This window comes from Bombyx mori, chromosome 1, assembly GCF_030269925.1.
Source record: "Bombyx mori chromosome 1, ASM3026992v2".
NCBI classification, from domain to species: Eukaryota; Metazoa; Arthropoda; class Insecta; order Lepidoptera; family Bombycidae; genus Bombyx; species Bombyx mori.
This window is the reverse complement of record NC_085107.1, coordinates 10,657,962-10,682,131: the sequence shown is the minus strand read 5'-3', so window position 1 is coordinate 10,682,131 and position 24,170 is coordinate 10,657,962. Positions and strand designations below refer to the sequence as shown.

Sequence of the window (24,170 nt, the reverse complement as noted above, 5' to 3'; positions counted from 1 at the left end):
GCGACCTACGAGCAAGTGTAGGTGTTTTAGAGGGCGCGACGGAGGCCGCGGATGATCGCTCAGCTGAAACGATGGTCACGGCGGACGACGCAGCAGCTTTTCTCGCCAGTATAGGCGACACGGGAGCGGCAGGCACGACAGAGGCTGCGGTGCTCAATGCAGAAGCTCTGCACGCAGGTACAGGCGACGCAGGAGCAGCGAGCGCGGCGGAGTCCTCGAGAGGGCTCGCAGTGTGATTGGCCTTGAAGGCCAAAAACTCCGAGGCGAGCTGTGGGTGGCGAAGTCGGAGGAATTCCGCGAATACAGCGTCCATGATCGCTGAGTACCCAGGTGGGGCGGCCCCGGGTCTTGAAAACACTCGCCTTGCGGCGAGGCCCCAACTTCTCGGACCTGAGCGGTTCTATTGAACACAGGAAAAAATATTCTATAATCCCGTGCTTCGTTTTATACTGTTCTTAATCATATATTTCGAGTACTTTACATACAACTGTCAAGTCTTTCCACATGATTTTGACACATGTATATGTACGAGTACATATTTATATTACTCCATACATAATATGCATTACAGAATGAATTTACTACTTTTATTCCTGTCAATAATTTTTACGAGTGATTTTTTTTACTTCAAAGTAGATAAAAGCTGGGACAGGTACTATAATAATAGTTAATTTAATAGATTATATGTGTATTTTCGTTTTACTACTACTTTTTGCAGTCGTTACTATTTTTAATTAATTACATTTCAACACAAAAAGTCTCATCGAATTTCAGTATTTTGTGCATGATACTCGAATGAACACAAAACAAAGCGACTACACTTATAAACAGACAAGCGTATTGTCATATACCAGAATAAATGCTTTTTGTTAACACTTATAAAAATAATAAAAATAATTTTATAAAAGTTTTAATATAAATGTACGTTAGGTACGTTAGAAAAAAAAAAAATAGTGAAGTAAAAGATAAATATAAAATCGAATTAAAAAGTTTAAAATCAAAGTTCTAAATGTTATTAATTTTGGAGTATGTTATAGATTATAGACAAACTAAGGCTGGAGACAGATGCTATTTAAATCTGTAGATTCAATAATTTCTCCCTATTTTCAATGCTATTTACTTAAGCACAGAAAATATGGAAGGTATGATCGTTTTGTTAATTTAATTTTGAAGAGAGTACAGCGGATCAAATCGTTTTATCCGTTTATAGAATAACGCCAAATTCCTAATTAAAAAAATTTAAAATTACGGCTCATAGACTTAAGCGCTTTATTGGTTATGAATATGAAGTTTAACAATACACCCTGAACTAAAAATAAATTTTAGTAAAAGAGGTTTTTGAGAATAGCCAAAGATACTTAGCACGGCGTAGAATAATCCTGACAAAAAACTGAAAACTGGATTCGCCAACGACTATTTCAATAAAACCCTCCATATGTGCATTCAAAAGCTCTGAACAACAATAGTTGCACAGCCGTTCGCGGAGTAAAAACACTCGCTCCGTGGGTAATCTACCTTTTGTTAGCTCTCACAAACTGGTGACCCGTGACGTAAGACCTGCACTAAAGTATCAATTCGTTATTCACGTTGACTCCACCGGCTTCCACGTTTCCACAACTCGACACGAAACATTAAAAGCAATGTCCCACAGTGAGCCAGCAGTCTTAGCTTTAGCAAGCGCCAAGTTTCAAAAGTAAAAAAGAATCCATCGTCTATAACAGATGACCAAGAGCCGCCCAAGTATACGTGTTCAAAATAAGTGCTTAATGTAAAATTCATTATTCACTTTGAGGGAAAGGAAAAGCAATTTCGAAATGCGGCCTATTTATTTTAACTAGTGATCGCTAGCGGTCGAAATAGGGCTATAATCACTGACACCTCGACTCCTAGATTCGTTTTACGTAATATTATCACTTTTGCTGTTCTATTGACATTTTTTCGCGTAAAGATGGAAAAAAACTACTGTAGATTTTTTTTAATATTACTTAGGTACTAGTAGCTACTAACCAACAAAGGAAAATCTGTTAACGAACAGAGGACAAAAGGCACTAAATGCTTTGGTCCTAGCTGATTTAGATACAAATGCATCATTTTTCTGATATTTTTATGTCCCACACTTTTGCTCATTAAAAATGCAATAAATTAACAATAAATAGCAGGTGATGTGACTACGATTAAAAAAAAGCCGTCCAATTAGGAAACAACTAAATATATTTTTGATGCAATTTTGTTAATTTGTAGCTGGGAACAACAAATTTATGAGGTTTCACACAGTTTCGCACAGTTTCCTGATTTATGAATCTTAATGTTGGTAATTTATTCAAATTGCATCATCAGCTTGATCCACGCCTTAAAAGTAGTAATAGGCCTATCGGTCATCATTATTATTTTAAGAAAATCGATCTTATTTTTTTCCTTAGTAAAATAGCTTTACATGAAACAAATTTGTTATTGTGCGAGCGCTAATGTTAAGTATAGTCTTAATATTTTTGTAAATTTTAGATATGAAAACAAACAACGAATAGTTTAGTTGAATAAAAGTCAAAATATTAATCTCGCAAGCAGCGAGTTAAAAAAGTTGTATGGTATATATACATTCTTAGATGATTGTTTGTCTTTTTTTGCATTTAGATTATAATTTTTAGATAAATTGAGGTAAATGTTGATGATGTTGATGATGAACTGTTATTTTAATAAAATTTACCACTGAACTCTAAGCAGCATAGAACACAAAAGATTATCACAAAAATTATTTAGCATTAGTTATTCAAATGAATTTCATTATTAGTCTCTTGTTCTGAGTTTACCTGCATGAACGGATTTTGTTTAAATAAGAATAAATATTTACAATTACTTAAACTTGCGACACTTTGAGATCCACTAGTTGAGTGCCGCCGTATTTTTTCATGATTTTGTTGACAATTGTATACAACGAGTGACCTAGAACAACTCTAATCGATACAGTGCCAATATTAACTAAATAAAATGAAGGTGATATTTTTTTTGTACATATACCGAATGGCAATAAAATAAAAAAGGTTTATTATTATTATTACCTTTATGAATAATAATAATATATGTAACACTTTAATTGATACCACATGTATGCATATAAAACAAATAATAGACGGTGACATAAATTGGCGGCCTTATCGCTGAAAGCGATCTCTTCCAGGCAACCTTGCAGTGAGGAATAAGCAAATTACCATGGACGGTGCCATATCTTAATAAACTTACATAAAAATATGTACTTATATACACATGTGAAAAATAAATACAATATAAGATAGACATATACTGGTGGTAGGACCTCTTGTGGGTCCGCGCGGGTAGGTACCACCGCCCTGCCTATTTCTGCCGTGAAGCAGTAATGCGTTTCGGTTTGAAAGGTAGGGCAGCCGTTGTAACTATACTGAGATCTTAGAACTTATATCTCAAGGTGGGTGGCGCATTTACGTTGTAGATGTCTATGGGCTCCTGTAACCACTTAAAACCAGGTGGGCTGTGAGCTCGTCCCGTCCACCCATCTAAGCAATAAAAAAAATAAAAAAACATACGATTAAATACAAATAAATACTAATTATCTGCAAGTAAATATTAATGTTTATAAACTTATACATAAAATATATATTCATCTTTATTTTATTAAGTAAATGTAACGTAGCGCAACTGATAACTATATAACACTTAATGACAGAGAACATTAGTTTCACTGGAATATGTAAGTTTTTTGAATTGTTTTAATTTAGGTTAAAATAACAACAACAAAAAAAGTTGTAACAAGTGAAATTCTAAACATCCTTTAGAAATTACGTAATAATTTATCGGCCATAATGTCATTATACGTGTACACTTTTAATTGAAGCGTACAGTTTTACTAAAACATCAGCTCAGAAATACAAGTCTATACTTACTTGGCAGAGCTTGTTACTCAACAAAGTTTGTAAAGAGATTCAAGTATTAAAGTATCGGAGTAGTCAAAGTTAGTTTAAACACAGCGTATTGTGGAAGCTATGATTTTGAAGCCATGCTGAGGGATCTGCAGATACGTAACTAATATCTCACATAATACAAGCCACACTTTACAGGCTGGATCTGTTTTTAAAATAAGATTTGCATATTGGTCGAATCATAGGGTTTAAGCACTATATTACTACATATATATGGTAGTATAGACTGATTGATTTATGAGATAGAGAATTCTGTTTAGTTTAATTTGGTACATTGACTAATTCCTGTTCCATATAAAATACTATCGCAACTGATTGTACTTTGGCTTTAACAACTTACTGTGGTAAGTTCTCTTGTGAGTCCGCGCGGGTAGGTACCACCACCCTGCCCATTTCTGCCGTGAAGCAGTAATGCGTTTCGGTTTGAAGGGTGGGGCAGCCGTTGTAACTATACTTGAGACCTTAGAACTTATATCTCAAGGTGGGTGGCGCATTTACGTTGTGGATGTCTATGGCCTCCAGTAACCACTTAACACCAGGTGGGCTGTGAGGTCGTCCACCAACCTAAGCAATAAAAAAAAAAAAAAAAAACAGTTAATTTTCATTACGTGTAGAGCTATTTAATAAATTTGTGATAACACTTAAAGTTTATCCATTAGTTCCGATAGCTTCTAATGTAATATTTTATTTAGAACAGAATTAATAAAAGTGACGGCCTTAACACGAAAAAAACTCATTATACGGACTTTTCTATAGTATGGGAAGGCGTTTGATTGTCACAAAAGCTTAGATTTGACTAACCTGCCTATTTGTGCTGGATATCAGTCAAGCGTCTTGTAGCGATAGCCGTTATACATTTCAATTAAGACTATCTTTCTCAAATTGGGTTTCAGCTATCCCACTGGCTACGGTAATTTGCTATCATCATCATCATCAGCCATAGCAGTCCACTGCTAGACATAGACCTTTCCAATTGCACGCCGCTTAGCACGATCCTGTTATTAGTTACTTTACTGGTGGTAGGACCTCTTGTGAGTCCGCGCGGGTGGGTACCACCACCCTGCCTATTTTTGCCGTGAAGCAGTAATGCGTTTCGGTTTGAAGGGTGGGGCAGCCGTTGTAACTATATTTGAGATCTCAGAACTTGTATCTCAAGGTGGGTGGCGCATTTACGTTGTGGATGTCTATGGGCTCCAGTAACCACTTAACACCAGGTGGGCTGTGAGCTCGTCCACCCATCTTAGCAATAAAAAAAAAAGTTATCAACAGCATTATTATATAATTGTCATCTTTAAAAACACCGGTCTGGTTTAATCTATGGTAACTGAGTAATTAACCATTAAATACCTATCCAAATAAATATTATATCCTTAAAGTGTGAAGTGATAGCTACCATACAATAGCTTAGAAGAAACGTGGCAAAAACCTGAATCGCGCCAATGACATTTACAAAAGCTTACTTCCATATGTGTAATTATTCTAAGCTTCCATATAAGAAGATTGGAGTGATAGCACTCGCACTGTGAATGATCTTGCCTTAACCGTCTCTTATAAGTCACATAGGTACGTTAAGTGGAGGAGTATGTCCATGAGAGCTGAGGCTTGAGCTGCCTGAGACTAAAAACAAATTTACATTGTTCTTGACCTCGGCTACATGGTGGCTACGGCGGCGTAGAGAAGCTTATGCGCAATAAAATAAATAGAATAGTAAAAAAGGTTTGTTTAGTTACGTTATACCCTATTAAACTTTATATTATTCTATTTTTTTATTTTACGCAAGCTGAGGTACAATATAATTGTAAGCCCGCCGACATTTTACTTTAGAATTATTCAGTATATTAATTAAAAAATCCTGATACTTAAATTCCTTTTAAAAGAGCTATTTCGTTACACTGGTCCTGAATTTTTAATATCCACATTCCAGGAAGGTACTGCAGCGATATACATATTTTCAGCGTAAAGTCAAGTTACTTTTAGAAAAATGGTTTTATGAACTAGCACAATAGTGACTTCACACAACTCGACTCTTTAATGCTTTCCTTTGTAAAATGGTAAGGTCAATTTTATTATTCACGAGGCGCTACCTCCTTCTATCAGTGATTAAACGTATAGAAAAAGTATCTTGAACTGATATTTAGATCTTAGACTGTTTTATCACCATACTCTAAGTGCTTAATATGATCTATAAAATTATGATTAGATAATTTGGTAAATTTAAATGTTTTTACACTTACAAAAAAAATCAAAGAAGATGATAAAGAGTTGAATTGGTAGAGCTGTTTACAACTGCACTGGCGTTGATCGGAAAACGACTAAGTTGAGAAATAGTCCATTATCATCTTTTAACTACAATACCACCGGATTCGGAGCAGATTTGATTATTTTCTTAATAGCTCTAATTGCTGCCTTAACCTAAAAAATTTTAGTTCTTTTGCAATTTCAAATCTCTGTTTGTTTATAAGCAGCGAACAATTTTCATATAAACAAAAACATGTGGCCAATATAGTTTTTTGAATATATAGTTTCTTTAACTTTTTTCAAGATTCATTCGACATATGGATATTGTGAGTGCCTCTCGAGTGAAATTACGGTTTTCCGAGATCGTCACAGGCAAAGACCTTCTGAAAATAAGAAAAATATGGATAAATAAAATGTAAAACTCAAGCGTTAAGTTCAGCTGGTCCCGATCTAATGTTGTTACAGGTGTCAACATTTCATCATTCATTTCCGCTGAATATCCGCTTTTAATAATTTATTTAATGGTAATGTGTGTTTTTATTTATTAGTTTTAATATTATATGGATCTAGAATACATCGAATTAATAATGATACATTAATGATTAGTTAGACATAAATACACAATATTTTATGGTATACTTTTTAATTCATGTTTATGGCTAGATGGTGCGATGACCTCCGAACGGTGGCTGGCAAAAGGGAAGAGGAGAGCCGAAGATCGGGCTCAGTGGTGTGGATTGGGAGAGGCCTATGTCTAGCAAAGGACGGCTGTGGACTGATGATGATGATGATGATATGGTAAAACGAATCATCATCTTCTTAGCACTAAGTGGTTTAAGCCTATCATCGTAAGGCAAATGTTGCGATTCACTTTTTGGAGTCCTCGTGAAACTGTGTTGCAGCGAAATATTTAGTTCCTATCTCAGAATACTTCCCACAATTATTAATTTGCAATTTTTAAACACGGAAAGACTATCTTGCCCGTTTCTGAGGCAGAGCAATCATGCGTTACGATTTAATTTAGAATTATTATATTATTAATTACAATTATATCTACGATTCGTGAAAACCGCGAAAAGAAATTACATAGAAAGCTTCAGGTTCAAAATGAAAAAAAAAACGTACATAGTTAACCAAAAATACAGGAGAAAGAAAATTAACATAATACAGTGGAAACCGACTAAGTAAATATATATTTTTCATATATTTGCGAACATTTACGTAGCAGATGCGACATACACAGCCCTACAAGCTCCTGTAACATTGAATGGAATGCGACAACTTGGCACGTGATACGACTCTAAATGTAAAATCTATACCCAGGAAAATACTCCTTCGTAAATATTCAACCATTTATTATTGATTAAGTAAATATAAGACTGACGAAACGACGAAATATTCAATTTTAATTTATTTTTTGCCTTGACAAACTTTTCTTTGTCTTTATTCTTGCTTACTCCTTCTAGGAGCAGTCACTCAAAGCAAATCTGTGGCCTTTTGAAATATATTTTCCATATTTCACCTGAGAATGTGCAGCGTTTTATAAGTATTACACTGACGTATTGGGGTTGTCGATATTACTGGAGTTAAGAGGCATTATAAGTCTCGCGTATTAAGGTCGGTGGCCCCATCCCTAATATTTAAGAGCTCTTTACACTTTACATCAGGTAGGCTCTGAGCTCACTGCCTCATCTATGCAATTTAAATTTATAAATATTTAAAAAATTAAGCGGGGCAATTTATTACAACGCTCTTTCGTAGCTAAATTGGAAAAACGCGGAAAGTACTCAAGATGTGCATTCTCAGTGACAGCAAATTATAGTACTTTTCTACCGCGCAGCGGGCAGTGCTATAATTTGTATTCTGTGACGGCAGGAAAATCGAGTTCCCTGTCAACAAGCGCTCGGTGCTCTCTTGATCTTCGAACGCAATTACTAGACCAACTGAGTAAGAGATTTTATTCGAATTAAATTAGCTTCATTAATATGTATTCTTTTATTATTTCTTCTTCATAGCATCACTCTTGGCAGTCGTCGTGGCCTTTATGTGTTTAACACGTTGACTGGCATGTAGGTCACCGGTGCCCTACGTGGCGCAATGAAGTAATGATGTCGATTTCTTTCTTCGATCTTCTTACTAAGGCGCCGGAATATCTAGTAGACTACGGGAAAGACGAATCCGAAGATACTGAGAATGAATCTATTTCTAAGAGACTTATTAGACTAAAACATACATTAAAAACAAAAGAAGGCAAAGTTAGGCAATCCAGATCCTTAGTAACTGAAATCAACATAATTACTTCAGTGCGCCACGCAGAGCACCGGTGTCCTACATGGCAGTCAACGTGTTAATGATGAATTTTATAACCCGGCGTTACTCCTCTCTTCCGGTTGCGCGTTTGGCGGTTACGTACAGAAGCAATTTGTTGCAACCTTCTACTTTACCATCCCTATACAATTGTCCAAAAAGTGTCCGGATATGAGACTGCCGTAAAGGAGGAGATGTGCTCGATTATTTTCAGCTCTTGCGAAATTCAGTCTGCGATTTGCCGATCATTTTCTTCCAGTACCACATTTCGGCGCGTCTGTCATTATTTCGCTGGGTCCAATTTTTGTGGCATATAAGAATACAGGAAATACGAATTTTTCACAGCAATTGTCATTCGTTTATTTCACTTCGTTTATTTACGCTTATAATTGATAAGATAAGCACATATGTATTTCCTCAGGCGTACTGAGTGAGGGTTTGAGATTAATATTTCGAGAATTCTCTTTATTTTTCTACATCATATTTTTTTCTATAAGTCGGAGCTGACAGCCCTAGCGCTACTATAAAGCGAAGGAATAGAAAAGTAAGTACATAAGCTTTACTTCTGTACCGTTAGTGTTCTGTGGTAGCGCTCGCTGCTCCGTCTATCTTATTATTCTTCTCTGAACGGTTTAGATACGAGTGTGTCTATTGGCAAATGAGTATATAAAACGGGTTTACAGCACACTGTAACATTTTATGTCGTTTTCGAATTACCCAGCTTAGAAATAAAAACTTATTACGTTTTATTACATTTAAAAGTTTTGTTGACGAATGTCAACAAAACTTTTGACTTTTGAATGAATATTCAGCTAAGGTGAATCACTAAGATAAGCAAACATAATATATGCTTTATGTAAAAAAACTGCGCATATTTTCATGACAGGCTGAGTTTGAGGATCACATTGACTCTTACAGTAATACGGTGATTTGTATGCATCTGGTTTTCAAGGCCCACCCTTAAGAACCTCCTCCCAGGGCCTACGTAATCCGTGCCCCTTTTGCGTATCAGAATATCAGAAACAATCACGGTAGCTGAGTACCTAGTTAACTCCCTGTCGAGTAAACAGTAGACGTGAGCTTGAATTTTTCAAAATAGTAGTCTGTTTTTATAGCGTTGCCTCTCTTTGTATCATATACATATATATTTTTATATATATGTACCTATATAAGCACATAGAACAATGATAAACTTTTATAAAATGTGTTTATTTAAATAAATTTATTTATTAAAAGTATTGTGTTACGCTCACGCCTACAAAATTATATACGGCAAAGATTGATACAATGGAATACGTGTTCTTTTCAAGTTCAAAAGATATTTACTTATTCATAACTATCCTCTAACTAAATTCTGTACGTGCAATTTCCATTCAATAGATAAAATCTATAGAAACGGTACTACGGGTCTTGATTCCAGATTTTATATTTATTTTGAAAATCTACCTTACGCAAGAATAAATTTGATAAATCACATGTGAACTTGTAAAATATTTTGCTATGACTTATAATTTAGGAGTAGGATAGGTATTTGGTGACAAATAAAAGTTAAATAAAACCTTGATTATTAAATACTAGACGATGACCGATATATATTTTTTTATAAATTGTGTTTTTCGTGTGTCTTAACAACGCCATCTGCTGAAATACCTTTAGTGTTATTGTGTCTTTAAAAATAGTATTATTATTCGCCAATAGATGTCTGGAAAAGGATTATTGAAAACACGATCAAAACAACATTTTCTGAAAATAAATCGTAGCTAGATCGATTTACGCCCCCGAAATCTCCTGTAGACTAAATTTTATGAAAATCTTTGGAGCCGTTTCCGAGATTCAGATTATATATATATTAATATACAAGAATCGCTCATTTAAAGGTATAATAATAAGATAAGATAATGTTAATGCAGATTGAAAATGGAGAAGTAAGCATTTATCTAAAGCATGGTATTGAAATAAAATTGAAACGTTCGAAAAACCACTCGTTTTAAAGTACTGATGGTAACCAATACCTAGTTAATCGATCAGGTCAAATCAAATCAAAAAAAATTTATTCAACATAAATGAAAGTACATACATACTTGTTGAATGTCAAAAAGAACTACCGCCAATTCACAAAAACTAGCCTCCGTCCTGAGAAAAACTGGCAAGAAACTCAACGGGCTTGCCTTTTCTCTTTTTTTTTATATTCTTTTTTTTTATTGCTTAGATGAGCCTAGACGAGCTCGCAGCCCACCTGGTGTTAAGTGGTTACTGGAACCCATAGACATCTACAACGTAAATGCGCCGCGCACCTTGAGATATAAGTTCTAAGGTCTCAGTATAGTTCACCGAAACTCATTACTGCTTCACGGCAGACATAGGCGGGGCGGTGGTACCTACCCGTGCGGACTCACAAGAGGTCCTACCACCAGTAAAAATTTATTTTTACAATGAGTATTATAACGTAACAATTATTGCAATATTGAAATGCCCGGAGCGAACTCATTCCCACTTTGTGCATGGAATAAGTTGTTTTACTAAGTCGGTTGTATACAGATAAAGGATAAGTAACGTCCTTAACGGAATTTGTGAACAGAAATGGGTACTTATGAGGTTCGGAAACTTACTTGTCACGTAGACGCGAAGTCTACTCTACTAGATAAAGTTGGCACACCCTTGCTTCATTAGTTCAGAAATCACCAAATTACACCAAACCTTAGTAACTGCAATGAATACTTCTGAACGTGTCTATTAGATTCGCACGAACATTTCCTCAATATTTTAACGCGCGTTATTTTTACAATTTGTACAGAATCTCAACAACAGCTCTCATCTGTATGTTTACATAAATGAGCAGTTTTCGTGAAGGGGATTTTCAATACACTTAATCAGTATCGCACGGTAAATTACAATCCCTGAACGTAATTTTTGAAAAAGTACTTTTAAGTAAACCACGCGATGACTGGTTGACGGTATATTTTCTGTGCGTAAGCATTTATTGATTTCCAAATGGATTCTTTCATGTAGGGATACCTACATTGTGTTTTATCTTTAATTGGAAGGCGATGCTCGACTTCTGCGAGTGCACCATCTCGCAGAAGGAGGCGGCGGGGCGCGTGAGAGACGCACAAGCCCGCCGCCGTCGAGCGGGGGCCAGGGAGGCGGATCTCGCCCTAGCCCTGGCCCTCTAAGTGTTTCGGGTCCCCCTCATATGTCGGTCTGGGGCCCGGCGAAGGGGGCCTAAGAAGACGACGTGCAAGCTGCTCTGCACGCATTTTACGCAAGAGCATCCGGGTGATGGAAGGCCGGCTATCCTCGACCCACGCTGGTTCTGACCCAGCGGGGTATTTCGTAGGATAACCAATTCAAACCGGCGCCATCTAGGCGGGATTCGGACAGCCTGCCGACCGAGAGGGCGGTGGTCGTGGCGCCGACGATCGCTGGCCCGGCGTCCCGAGGAGGAGGGTGATGGGAGAGATGTGCTCCGCACTAAACGCTTCACTCTCCTCCCCTTGCCTTTTCATGAGTTCTGTCTCATGCGAGGGTTGGACGTTGGTTGTTGAGCGACAGGAGGTTTTAGTCGGTTCGACTCCGACATGCCCCACCCTCCATCCCCAGTGGAGGGTGGGAGTCCGGCAATTTCCTCCTGACAAAAAAAAAAAAAATTTTAAACAGTAAGTTAATGAAAAACTAGAACTAATAGATCGAATAACATAATCGTTGTGGATAGACGTAAAAAAGTATTTATTTTTAAACAATCTAAGAGAAGCATGAAGTTAAGAAAAGGCAAACTTCTCGTTTGAAAAAAAGCGACAACGCAAAAGTGCAAACATCCATGTTACGTTTTAGTCTATATATTGATAAGTAACACTCAGGAGATACAGAGTTGACAGACAGTTGTGCGAAGATCTCCCATTGGTGATATCCCTACCGGGTACACAATAATGGACAAATACCCCACGTTTCTCCATTTTCACAGTCCCAACCCGGTAATGGACGACGGAAGATGTCGCAATTATGCCTCCCCCTTAGAAGACCATTTTACAAGCTTACGACATAGATACTATGTTAATTTAGGTCAAGGTTTTTGAGAAAACATTATCAATACACGGGAATATTTATTTGAAATAACATTTTAATTGAAGGTTATGCGTATCTATCTATTATATCTTTACAAAGACGCGCAATTTCATGAAAGATTACAAGATTTTAAAAATTATGAGGCTTATACTTACTCGCTGTGAATAAGTACAAGCCTCATAATTTTTATGTGCTTTTTGTAATAGTGCTCTTTTAAGTACTGCTTGCTGTAAATTTAGTACCTATTACCTGTCGTTTTTTTTCGTGCTTTTGTTACCTTACTTTATAAGCGAGTTCACAATCTACCTTATGTGTATAGATGAGATCAAAATTTACATATATATCCAAGTCTATTTTATGTCTAGGTAGATGATGGCATTTCTAAAATTTAAACTTTAGAATTATTAGATTTAAGTTTGAAAGCAAAGTAAGAAAAAATAATAAACATATATTTATTTTTGCCGCATTATCTTTTCCTGTTATTGTAGTTCCCTCCTTCATATTTCATCTGACTGCTTACGCGTTGATTCTGTGTGGCAAAGTACAAACTGCTGGCTATCATCAATGTGTGGGAAACATGCTGATTATGACAAAATCTTAACGACAGAACACAAACACAGATAAGATGGGATGTTGCAGTATAAGCAAATGCTTGGCAAACTACACGTTTTGTTTATTTGGAGAATTTTAATCGATACGCCATCCGTTCTTAGTATCTTGATAATTCTTGGTCATATCTAATAGAAGCCAATGCGTAGACGTTCATCAGTCATCTTCTGTATTGAGTTTATTTTTTGGCTAATTAAGCTGGCGTCCTAAGCATTTCTTGTTTTTATTCATCCCGGCATTTTGTGCATAGACTATCTTTTGGGGGTGATATGTAAACTAGTCAAAGATATAATTAAGCTTTTCCTTAAGCGTTCGTTATGCCATATTGATGCAAAGGCATAAAAATACAATTATGTAATATATATTTTATACATAAAAAGTTACACTTTCATTTAAACCATGCCCTGCAAAAATGGACAGGTATTTTTCTTTATAAGCAATAAGAAGCACTTGCCGCAAATACTAAATTAATTTCATAAAAAGTAATTAATCGCATGCTATTGTCGTAGAGTCCTTAACTCTACTCAAAATAATTTTGAGAAAACGAGGAATCAAGAACTCTGATCTCTCTCATTCACATCTGTCTAAAATTTAACTTTTAATAAAGTTTTTTTACACCGGATTTTGCTTTTTTCTTCATCTATACTAATATTATAAAGAGGAAAGATTTGTTTGTTTGTAAGTATTGAATAGACTCCGAAACTACTGAACCGATTTGAAAAATTCTTTCACTGCTTGGAAGCTACACTATCCCCGAGTGACATAGGCTATATTCTTTTAAAAAAAATTAGGGATCCAAGGGATCAGGGACCCAAGATGTAAAAAAATGACCTAAAATTTTCTTAGATCGCGTGGACTGCGAAATCTATTGATGATAGAATAAAATAATGTACTATGACTTTGTAGAACACATTATTATTTACAAAAAATGTCTGACTATTATCAATAAGTGTTATTTTATTTAAAAAAAATAAAACAACGTCAAATATCGTTTACGGGTCGTTATCGGGTAGCTCTCATTCAATAAACCAATGGCCTTTGTTCTGTATGTATGACCTTTTTACGAAAATTAGAAAAATAATAATATAAAATTAATAAAAAAATAGATAAAAACAAATATAATCTAAATTAAAATAAAAGTTCATTAAAATAATAATATTCAAACTATCTTTATAATTTTCTATTTTTAGAAACCTGACGCAAATAAGGGTTAACGTGTGTGTGTGTATTATAATTTTTTATTTTGAAATTTTCGTTAAAGACCCGAGCGAAGACGGAGCGGACCGCTGGTATATAATATTTTGATTTCAAGGCACTGTACTGTAATTAAATATTAATCGAATTTTGATAATGTATATCTTTTGAAAACTGCAGAGTATCGAACGTAATTGTATAGTGTACTGCATACAATTAGTCATTGTAGGGAAATCAAAACGTAGACAAAAAGTTGCGCATTCATAGCGTATGATGAAATGCACATGACAGGAGACGAAGCGTATTCCCTTTGAAACCATACAAAGAGTGAAGCCAATAACGTCCACAGTCATCCCTTTTGGAAATACATCCACGTCACCTTTGACATGCATATCCAACGTTCCAATGACTAACTGGTGATTTCCTAAAATCCGCGAACGTATTGACTTGCAGATTAGTTTTCCGTTATTCTGCTCTGTCAATCTGCATCGTGATTTATTTGAATACATTGCCTTATTGACATTCATGGAGTATGTTTAGGTTATAAATAAATCTGCAATAATATTTCATACTAAAAATAATAATAATTCTATTAGCTTTGTGTTTGTTTGTCTTATTACAGAGAAATTCCAATGACATTCACGCCCTCACTAATAATGTAGTTAATTATGTTTCTGGTTCTTGGTGGCTAGAGATTGCCATTTGTAGGCCTCAGTTGAAATGAACTATCTACAGTAAATATTGATTTGACAAAATTTTCGTATTCAAAGAAAATTTTAGGCACTCTTAGCATGAAACCCAGTAACCAAAAGATAATGTTTATTTTAATTTTTAATTTTGGTGTTTTGTTTTAAGATATGTTTTATAATATACGCGGTTATTAAAAAAGATAATAAAATACGGCACAGGTCGACCGTACTAATAGTATTTTCGAGATGTCAAACAAGTATTGAACCAACTCTTGGTTCAACTCTAGTATTGGATGAAAATGTGAACGCTTTTCTTTCTCTGGTATTAATTTGTTACTGGAACACATTCGAATCGCAGAGTGAAAGCTGCTACTCACCCCGAGGGTCTCAATTACCTCAAGCCTCAATTGAATTGCACAACGGCTATTCCAGCCTTCAAACTGGAACCCACAAATGCTTCGTCTCCAAAATAGCCAGGTGGCTGGAACAACTTACAATATACCCTACGATATATAAAGGGCATCCTTTAGGCACATTTATGTTACCGTCACGAAGATATGTGACAGTGCTTTTGGATAGTGCTTTTCTACGCCAACACCCCAATTTGTTTTTTATTCATAAGTTTGATTAAGGATACATTAAATTTATTAAGTTGCCTATAATAGTAAACAGTTTTTAACTAACTGATTTTCCTCTATGCAATAAAGAGGGTTGTTTATGAATACATAATCAAAAAAGCATACTGAATGTTTCTCAAAGAGCAGATTTCTTTGTTTCTTGCTCATAAAATCCAGTACGAGCTACCCAATTAAAAAAGGGTATCTCGGTGCAGTAGAAAATTCTCAGATAATCAGGCGCTTAAAGTCTTCACTTAGTTGCATTTGAAGCTTTTAATTTAGTGTTCAGACACCGCACCGAATATGTTAACATAGCATTTAACAGTCACTTTTAATTTAAAATCACGAACAGATGATTTTATTTGATTTTTTAATTAATACATTTAACAACAAATTGAGTGAAGCTTAACTTACTGAAACTGAATGTGTTTATTTAAATACTACATATTAAATAGAGACCATTGTGCTGCTAATTTTACCGCTAAGCTATCGTTCATTCAAGTTTGAAGGATGGGTCAGCTATTATACAGAAGATTTCAACTTCATGTCTGGAAGTGGGTGACGAGATTTACGTTGTATTGTCCATTAACTTTCGTAGCCCCTTAATACCCGCCTCTGACCATGTCTGATCATTCAGAGCAATAACAATAAAACTCACTGTCATTAAATAAGATTCTATCGGGTAGTTTTATACATATGTAAGCCTACTGTATACAATTTATATTGAATTTAGTCCGAGTAGAATGTCGCAACTGTATTAACTTATTTTCAAGTTTCTGAACCAGCGCCGCCTATCGTATCGATAACTAAAAGCATGTTTATCGCGAACATGTGATCATTTCGAGAGTGAGACTCCATTTGCCTAAACAAATTCATGCAACACGGAGACATATATATATCAGTTGTTGATGGATCGGTTCAGCCATATAAAACAGGGATCACATTTTATCTGCCATTAATCCACATACGAATTTTCTTATATCCATTAATCCGTTACGCCTGCTACATTTGCCAAATCAATAACATATATTCCAGAAAGTAAATAGATTTATTAACCATTAAGCGGTCTGTTAAATAAGTTATGTTTTTAATTATAATTTAAATTTAATGTTTTGTTAAATGTAATAAGATAATGCCGATGGTTTTTATCCATCTATAACCGATAATTTTTTATGATTTCTTATAAAATTGTTGTTATTATCACAGGCAATACGTTGTTGAGATTGCGGATCATGTTTCTGTCTTACCTAAATTAGTGTAAAAATTACTTTACATTTTATTAACAGAAAATGTAAATTTCAGTATTAAATATATATACAAATAATCCTAGATAGTATGTTTGTTTGTTTTTCAGGAATAAAAGCACGATCCGACGAGCTTTAGTGACGAGTCAACAGTTGTGTCCCTAAGTAAGAACCAGGTTTCTATTTAATTTAACTTAAACTTACTTTTTACTTTATACTTTAAGCTAAGCGGTTCTTGAATAAGATTATTCAACGTAGTTTTAACTATAAAAATGCTTTTTTATTTAAATTGTAAATATACGCGGTTCACCTGAAAGTAAGTAATCACCGTCGCTCATGGACATCAGCGACGCCCAGCTAAGCCGCTGCCTAAACAAATTATATCTAAATGTATCTAAATCTAATTTATGCGCAAATTACCATGACTTCTTATCTTTTTTTTTTCTTTTTTTTTATTCCCTAGATGTGTGGACGAGCTCACAGCCCACCTGGTGTTAAGTGGTTACTGGAACCCATAGACATCTACAACGTAAATGCGCCACACACCTTGAGATATAAGTTCTAAGGTCTCAGTATAGTTACAACGGCTGCCCCACCCTTCGAACCGAAACGCATTACTGCTTCACGGCAGAAATAGGCGGGTTGGTGGTACCTACCCGTGCGGACTCACAAGAGATCCTACCACCAGTAATTACGCAAATTATAATTTTGCGGGTTAGATTTTTATTACACGATGGAATTATTCCTTCACCGTGGAAGTCAATCGTGAACAATTGTTAAGTACGTATTTCATGATCTTGATGATCTTCAATGTAATCAGTTGGGATCACCAAAGCTATCAACAAAAGTAGGCATGATCTCACTACAAATTGATCCCAATCATATGAGTTTTACTCACATTTTAATTAGTATACGTAAAACGACTATTTAATGGCAGCCCCTGCAAGTCAATATATAAATTAAAATATAAAAAATAAAACAAGATAATCGATCAAGATTTCAATCGAACCGTGATTTTTTTACGAATTACTGCTTTGTTACATTTTTACGCAAAATAATCTTGTTAGGATATATCAATATTATCACTTTACGTTTGCATTGTTAGCATATTCGTTTACGGTTGAAAATAGTATCTAAATTATTTTTTTAAGTTCAAAACTTTTAAATCTGCTTCGTGAGTTGTCCAATTGTGGTTCTATAAAAACTGTCATTCCCGTTAGATAACTATAGAAAATGTTATAGTATCACTTTGGACTTAAACATTAATCACGGGTCTGCCCTTCATGGCGGGTTGTGCAAAAATGATAATTGCTTTATTAGATCTCTACGGACCTGCTACGAGTTATGTAGTAAGTTACGCATTACTCACGAACGCAATGGTTACAGCTTTTTTTGTTCTATATTGTTTTTCTAAAAATGGAGAAATTGTTGAAAAGAAAGCTGATAACATTCTACGCTGTTTTTTTTTTTATAATACTTAGTTGTGGTGTTCGGAAAACAAAAAGCTGTAACAGATAACTTCAAAACGTGAAAGGGCGGTGTACAGCTATATTTTCAGGCTTTAACGAAGGCAACATAAATGTCCGCATCATAAGGATATAAATTTATGTCGATAAAACTATTTACAAAAACCACAGGCCGCGTCAAAAATAAAATTTACTAACATTTAATCCGAGACTTAAAATCTAATCTGCGAATATTTTAAATTTAAATTCGATGTGATCAATTTAGAAAATATTAAATTTATTTAAATGATTTAAAACCGTAATCGCGTTGTGTAAAATATGTATTATGATTTCTGGAAATTCCGAAGATTCACCGCACAGCCGAAAAATTCAAACTTTTAACAACATACAAAAAACAAACTTTACTTTTTGATTATGGATAGGAAAAAAAATGAAATAAAAAACTTACCAGTTCTGGCGTGAAGTGGAGTGTAGTCAAATTTGGAAACTTAACGTCGAGGAAAAGATTTAAGATCGGCGGGAGGACACGCGTCGCGTCGCCTGAGTGAGACGGCGAGGGTGCGAGTGCTTGTACAGAGGCAGCGGGACTCGACAGGACCGCTCGCGAGGGCGGCTGGAGTGGAAATCGGCGTCGCCCTCCACCACAGTTATATAACTTACTCCGCGTAGCGCAGCGCGGCTCTCTCCCCTCGCCCCTCTTTTGGGGAAAAGATGAATGAGTAAAGTTTCCTAACGGACGCTAGTCCATGGATCGCGCTGGGTTTCAGATGGGCCCGCGGTTACATAAAGCCCTTCGGCACATGCGCGATGAAAAACCTTCAGCATTTCATCCAGAAGTATGTTGGACAGAACGCCCGCGCCGAAGCTTTTTAAGAACTCCTCTTTTCAACTTCATAGTTCGAGGAATTCTTCAAGAGAGGAAGAAACGTTGAGTGGTTTCAATAATTAAATTGAAAATTCATTAATTACATTTTATTATTTAAAAAATATATATGACACTGAAGCAACGAGCATGAATATGTGTATACTCGTATGAGCTTTTTTGTGAGTGGGTGCGCTTCGTTTGCTATATACCTACCTATACATACATAGGTATTCTAAAAAAATAGGTTTTAGGTTATGGGTTAGATGTTTAATAATCCTAAAACATCAACATAGGAAAAACATTTTTTGGTTCGTATCTAAGATTTATGAATTTCGTGGAATACGAAATTGTAAACTCGATTGGTGGGTCACACAGCGCTGAGCGATAAATCAGACTTCGTCTCTGGCTCGAATACGATACCAACAATTCAAGGCTTTTTGCAGTAAACTAACAAACTTTATGTGCGACATTAGGGATATTTTACAGGTAGAGAATGTTTTACAACACGTGCGTTTCAACTTTACGTTACTAACGTAAAGATTCAGTTCCAAATCAGTTAAGGCGGTTTATCTGTGTAATGATTTATGTTTTATTTCGGATCACAAAATGTTGTGTCTAAGGATGTAAATTTAATTAACTTTTTCCTTAAGTGCTTCTTTACTTTATAATAAAGGATTAATTAATATTTGACAATAAAGGATAGCTTGTGGAATTGAAGACGACTGGAGATAGTTTTACACAGCGACACCATTTTAATTATAATATAAAGCCCCTGCTCTCTAAAGGCTCTGCCCCTGGCATTGCTGAAGTCCATGGGCGACGGTAACCATTCACCATCAGGTGGGCCGTATGCTCGTCTGCCTACAAGGGCAATAAATAAAAATAAAAAAAGAATTGTATTTAGATCATGTTCCTTCCCAAAATTTACGACGTGAATGAATAAGCTTGACAATTAAAGTGCTGCGCATCTCGCGGGACTAGGACGAATCATAGAATCAAAAAAAGTAGGCATTTATAAAATAAATGCATAGGTTTATTATGTAACTCGCCTGTTGAGTTTTATTTATCTTTAAGCAGTAGTAGCTTTCTTTATAATACTAAATTTCTTCCGTTTATTTATTATATCAAATTAAAAGAAAACTATGCCACACGTTTTCTCTATATTTTTGTATATATCTAAAATATCAATTAAATTGTTTCAGTCGTTGTGACTATAAACTTACAGATAAATAGATAGAATAAGTTTAAAAAATTTTTAATCATATTCAATATAAAAAGTATCCTTGATAATGTGTTCATACGTTTTTAGAATTCCTTCCTTTCTTATTGTTTCTTGAGAACAGGCTTAAGATAATTGTTGCCGTTGCTATTAATATTATCTAAATAAACAACTAAAATGACAATGTGGTGTTTTGTGGTACCTAAGGTGTGCCTCGTGATATCGCGGTCATGTGGTTTATGTGATCACCACAGACGACCGTTGTTGAAGATTCGATTAAGTCTACGATTGTGAAAATCGAAGAAGATTTAAAATAAGTCGTCGTTATTCGATTGATGAAATAAATATTATACTTATTTCGGTTATAACTTTTAATGGTGTATTGAAACCGTTCTCGATAAATAGACGATAAGATAAAAGGTTCCAATCGAAAAAACATATGTATTTAACAAAAAGTTTTCCTATTGCCTGTTACGTAATTGATGCACAAAATCTGATTTATTTATTGATTTTATTTATTTATACTTTATGCACAAAACAAAACTTGTACACAGGTGGACTTAATGCCATGGGCATTCTCTTTCAGTTGACCATAGGGTAGTGCAGAGATAATGCATGGTAGGTGCATTAACAAAAGAATAACAAACAACAACAACAAAACAAAAAAAAAGACTCAAACTCAAAACAAAAATCTTCCTTAAAATAACACCTCAGTATTATAGAATACACATACTACAATTTAATATACCTATGTATAAAATAGTAAAATACATACATACACATAATTACACACAATTTATATTATATAAAAGTTATTTAGTGAGCTATTATTGAAATCACTTGATCTCTATTTAACGCTTGTATTTACTTATCGATCGAACTATCAACAATATATGTTTTTTTTTTTTTTTTTTTAAGCCTTTTATTCCGTGCAAATACATTTTTTTTTGTACATTTAGTTTATATAATATATGTATGGACCCCTCTCAGGTAAAGGCCTCCTCCAAAGATTTCCACTCTGCTTTGTCTCTCTGGCGACATAAATCCAGTGTGGTCCAGCAACCTTTCTAATATCCTCCTCACAACGCGTGTACGGTCTACCGACGCGCCGCTTGCCCTGTGGACCGTCCCATGCAGTTATTTTCGATGTCCATCTCCCATCCCCGAGTCGTGCTACGTGGCCAGCCCACTTAAACTTCAGTATCAATATAATTTAATGGTTCACAAATCCATCGATCATCACACGTGAAAACCATAAGTAGTGGTATTTTCTTTAGTTTCGAGGAAAATACGTATTAGTAATTTTAATTGTGTCCACGTTTCGCATAAATTTACGAAACTACTCTAAAAGTAGTTGTAATGAAACTGCGAGTATTCTGTTTTTGCTTGTCTTTGACTACAAAATTACTAACGAACGCTGCAACTAAGTCTAAAGCAACACAATAATGCTTTCTAACACTGTGTAAACGCAAAAGTTCATCAATATTCGTACCCTGAAACATAAACAAGTTTCCAACTACGAATGTTAGGATTTGCGAGCTCTTTATTGTGCATTCTTGTTATGTGTAGGTATATCCGTATCACTACTTTGTTTTGTAAAATGTGTTGAAAATTCAGTTGAATCGAAAGTTTATCAAAAAAAAAATGTATAAATTACAGTTTTCTAGAAAATGCCTAATTAACAGAATTTGTTTTATATTTTGATAGGTCGTTTGAAGTCGTTTTAACATTAAAATTGTGATTTTGAAAATTGTCTTTGAATTTTTTAATGTAGTTGTTATGTATGTTCGCGTGAAAAGAAGACGGATGCAACATTTTTTTTATTTTTTTTTATTGCCCGTGTAGGCAGATGAGCATACGGCTCACCGGATGGTGAGTGGTTACCGTCGCCCGTGGACTTCAGCAATGCCAGGGGCAAAGTCAAGCCGCCGCCTACCGTTAAAATTGAGAGTTTTATTTATTAATTGAAAATATAACTGTTACATTTGCATATCTCTCAGGCATTCGTTATGAAGTATTAAATAAACATGCTCTTCGACAGTTGACGAAAATTAAAAAATAAATAACTTAATGGCTAAGACTTGGCTCATGAAGTTAATTTAGTCTTTGCGTTATTTTCAAGTAAGTCGCTGAAATGTGAATGCGACGAGAAGCCGATAAAAGGAATATTTAGAAATGCGGTGTGGCGCTATCACGTGAGTGCAGAGCATATAAAAGTTTTTTATTATTGGCTTAGTAGGCATACAAGCGTATCGGCTAATGGACATCGGCAATACGAGAAAGGTCAAAACATACCAATAGTACCACATAACCGTATACTATGGAGGACTAAGATCACTAAAAACGCATTATACTTTGAGTAGGTTCCTAAGTATAATAGTTTAAAGCAAATTAGTGAATTGTGTTCCTTTGTTCGATTATTACATTGATAACACGGAAGCGTTTCTGGTATATTGAATTATTTGGAAACCCTTCTTTTCCTACATGTTAAATAAACTTTTGAAAATTATAATATAAATTAAGCGTGCGGATAACGAAAGTTCAACGATCCCAACCTATTCGTGAGATTAGGATCATAGACATTTGTAAAAGTTTTTCGCTATACTAGCTATGAAGTCCATACTGTGCTTTGGAGAGTAACAGTATTTTATAAAGTATCGTTTATATAAATAAGAACTCTAACTTTATAGAGACGAGCTTTGCGTTTGCTTCCAATTTAACCCCGACGCCGATAGATGACGGCCAATGGATCCCAAGGGTGTCGGAGATCTCCATGCAATATAAGAGCCATAATGGTCCCTTGTCATAATAGGGTTGGTAATAATGGGGTTTTCATTGCACCGAATACTCAAGCTGGCATCTTCTTGAATTAAATCAGTTCAATTAACCTCATTCTGCAATATTCACTCAAAAAGTATATTTATTTTTGACAAAATCACATTTTCGTTTCCAAGTTTCAAGGGAATTTCTGGTGACCGATGTGCTATGCCACAACCTTATCAGCATACTGATAGATTTCATTGATGCATATGCAGCATCATTCACAATGGTATAACTGATTTAAATGTTTTAGAGTACACAATAATACCTATATCTACTAATCGAATAACATCGTGTAATGAAAATCAAATTTGAAAATTATATATTTGCGTAATTACTGGTGATGGGGAAATCTTGTGAGTCCGGACGGGTAGGCAGTAATGCGGTTTAATTAGAAGGATGGGGCAGCCGTCGTGATGTAAAAACTGGACCCTATAACTCAGGTCACAAGGTGGATGGCAGAATTTACGTTGTAGATGTCGATGGGCTCCGGTAACCACTTAGCACTAGGTGGATTGTAAGATCGTCCACCCATGTAGGCTATAAATACCTAGTCAGGTCATAAATTCTGTCACATGTTTAATGTAAAATAATTGAAACAAGTTTATTCATTATGTAACCATTCATATACCAAAATGAACTTAACAAAACATAGGTTCTTACGACACTAAAGTTTATTCAACATGACCTCCGTGATTTTGAATACAGGCCTTCAATCTGCGCGGCCGGTCGTCGATCGCAGCACGAACGAGGTCCATGTCAATATCGGCGGCTGCCTTAATCAAGGATGTCTTGAGTGACTCCAACTTGGGATGAGGCTTTGAGCATGCCTTTTCCTCCAAGTGTTGCCATATCTTGTAATCTAACGGATTCAAATCTGGACTGGAGGA

At 35.3% G+C, this 24,170-nt stretch overlaps 1 protein-coding gene across 2 annotated transcripts in view; it reads right to left on the bottom strand.

The window, feature by feature from the left end:
• Nucleotides 1-19,008, bottom strand: part of LOC101744185 (frequenin-2) — a 214,340-nt gene extending 195,332 nt beyond the window's left edge. For both annotated transcript variants that reach the window (XM_038014407.2, XM_038014410.2), the window contains exon 1: nucleotides 18,825-19,008. The gene's annotated coding sequence lies outside the window, so the exon portion shown is untranslated. The remainder of the gene's footprint in view (nucleotides 1-18,824) is intronic.
• Between the last annotated feature and the right edge of the window lie 5,162 nt (nucleotides 19,009-24,170).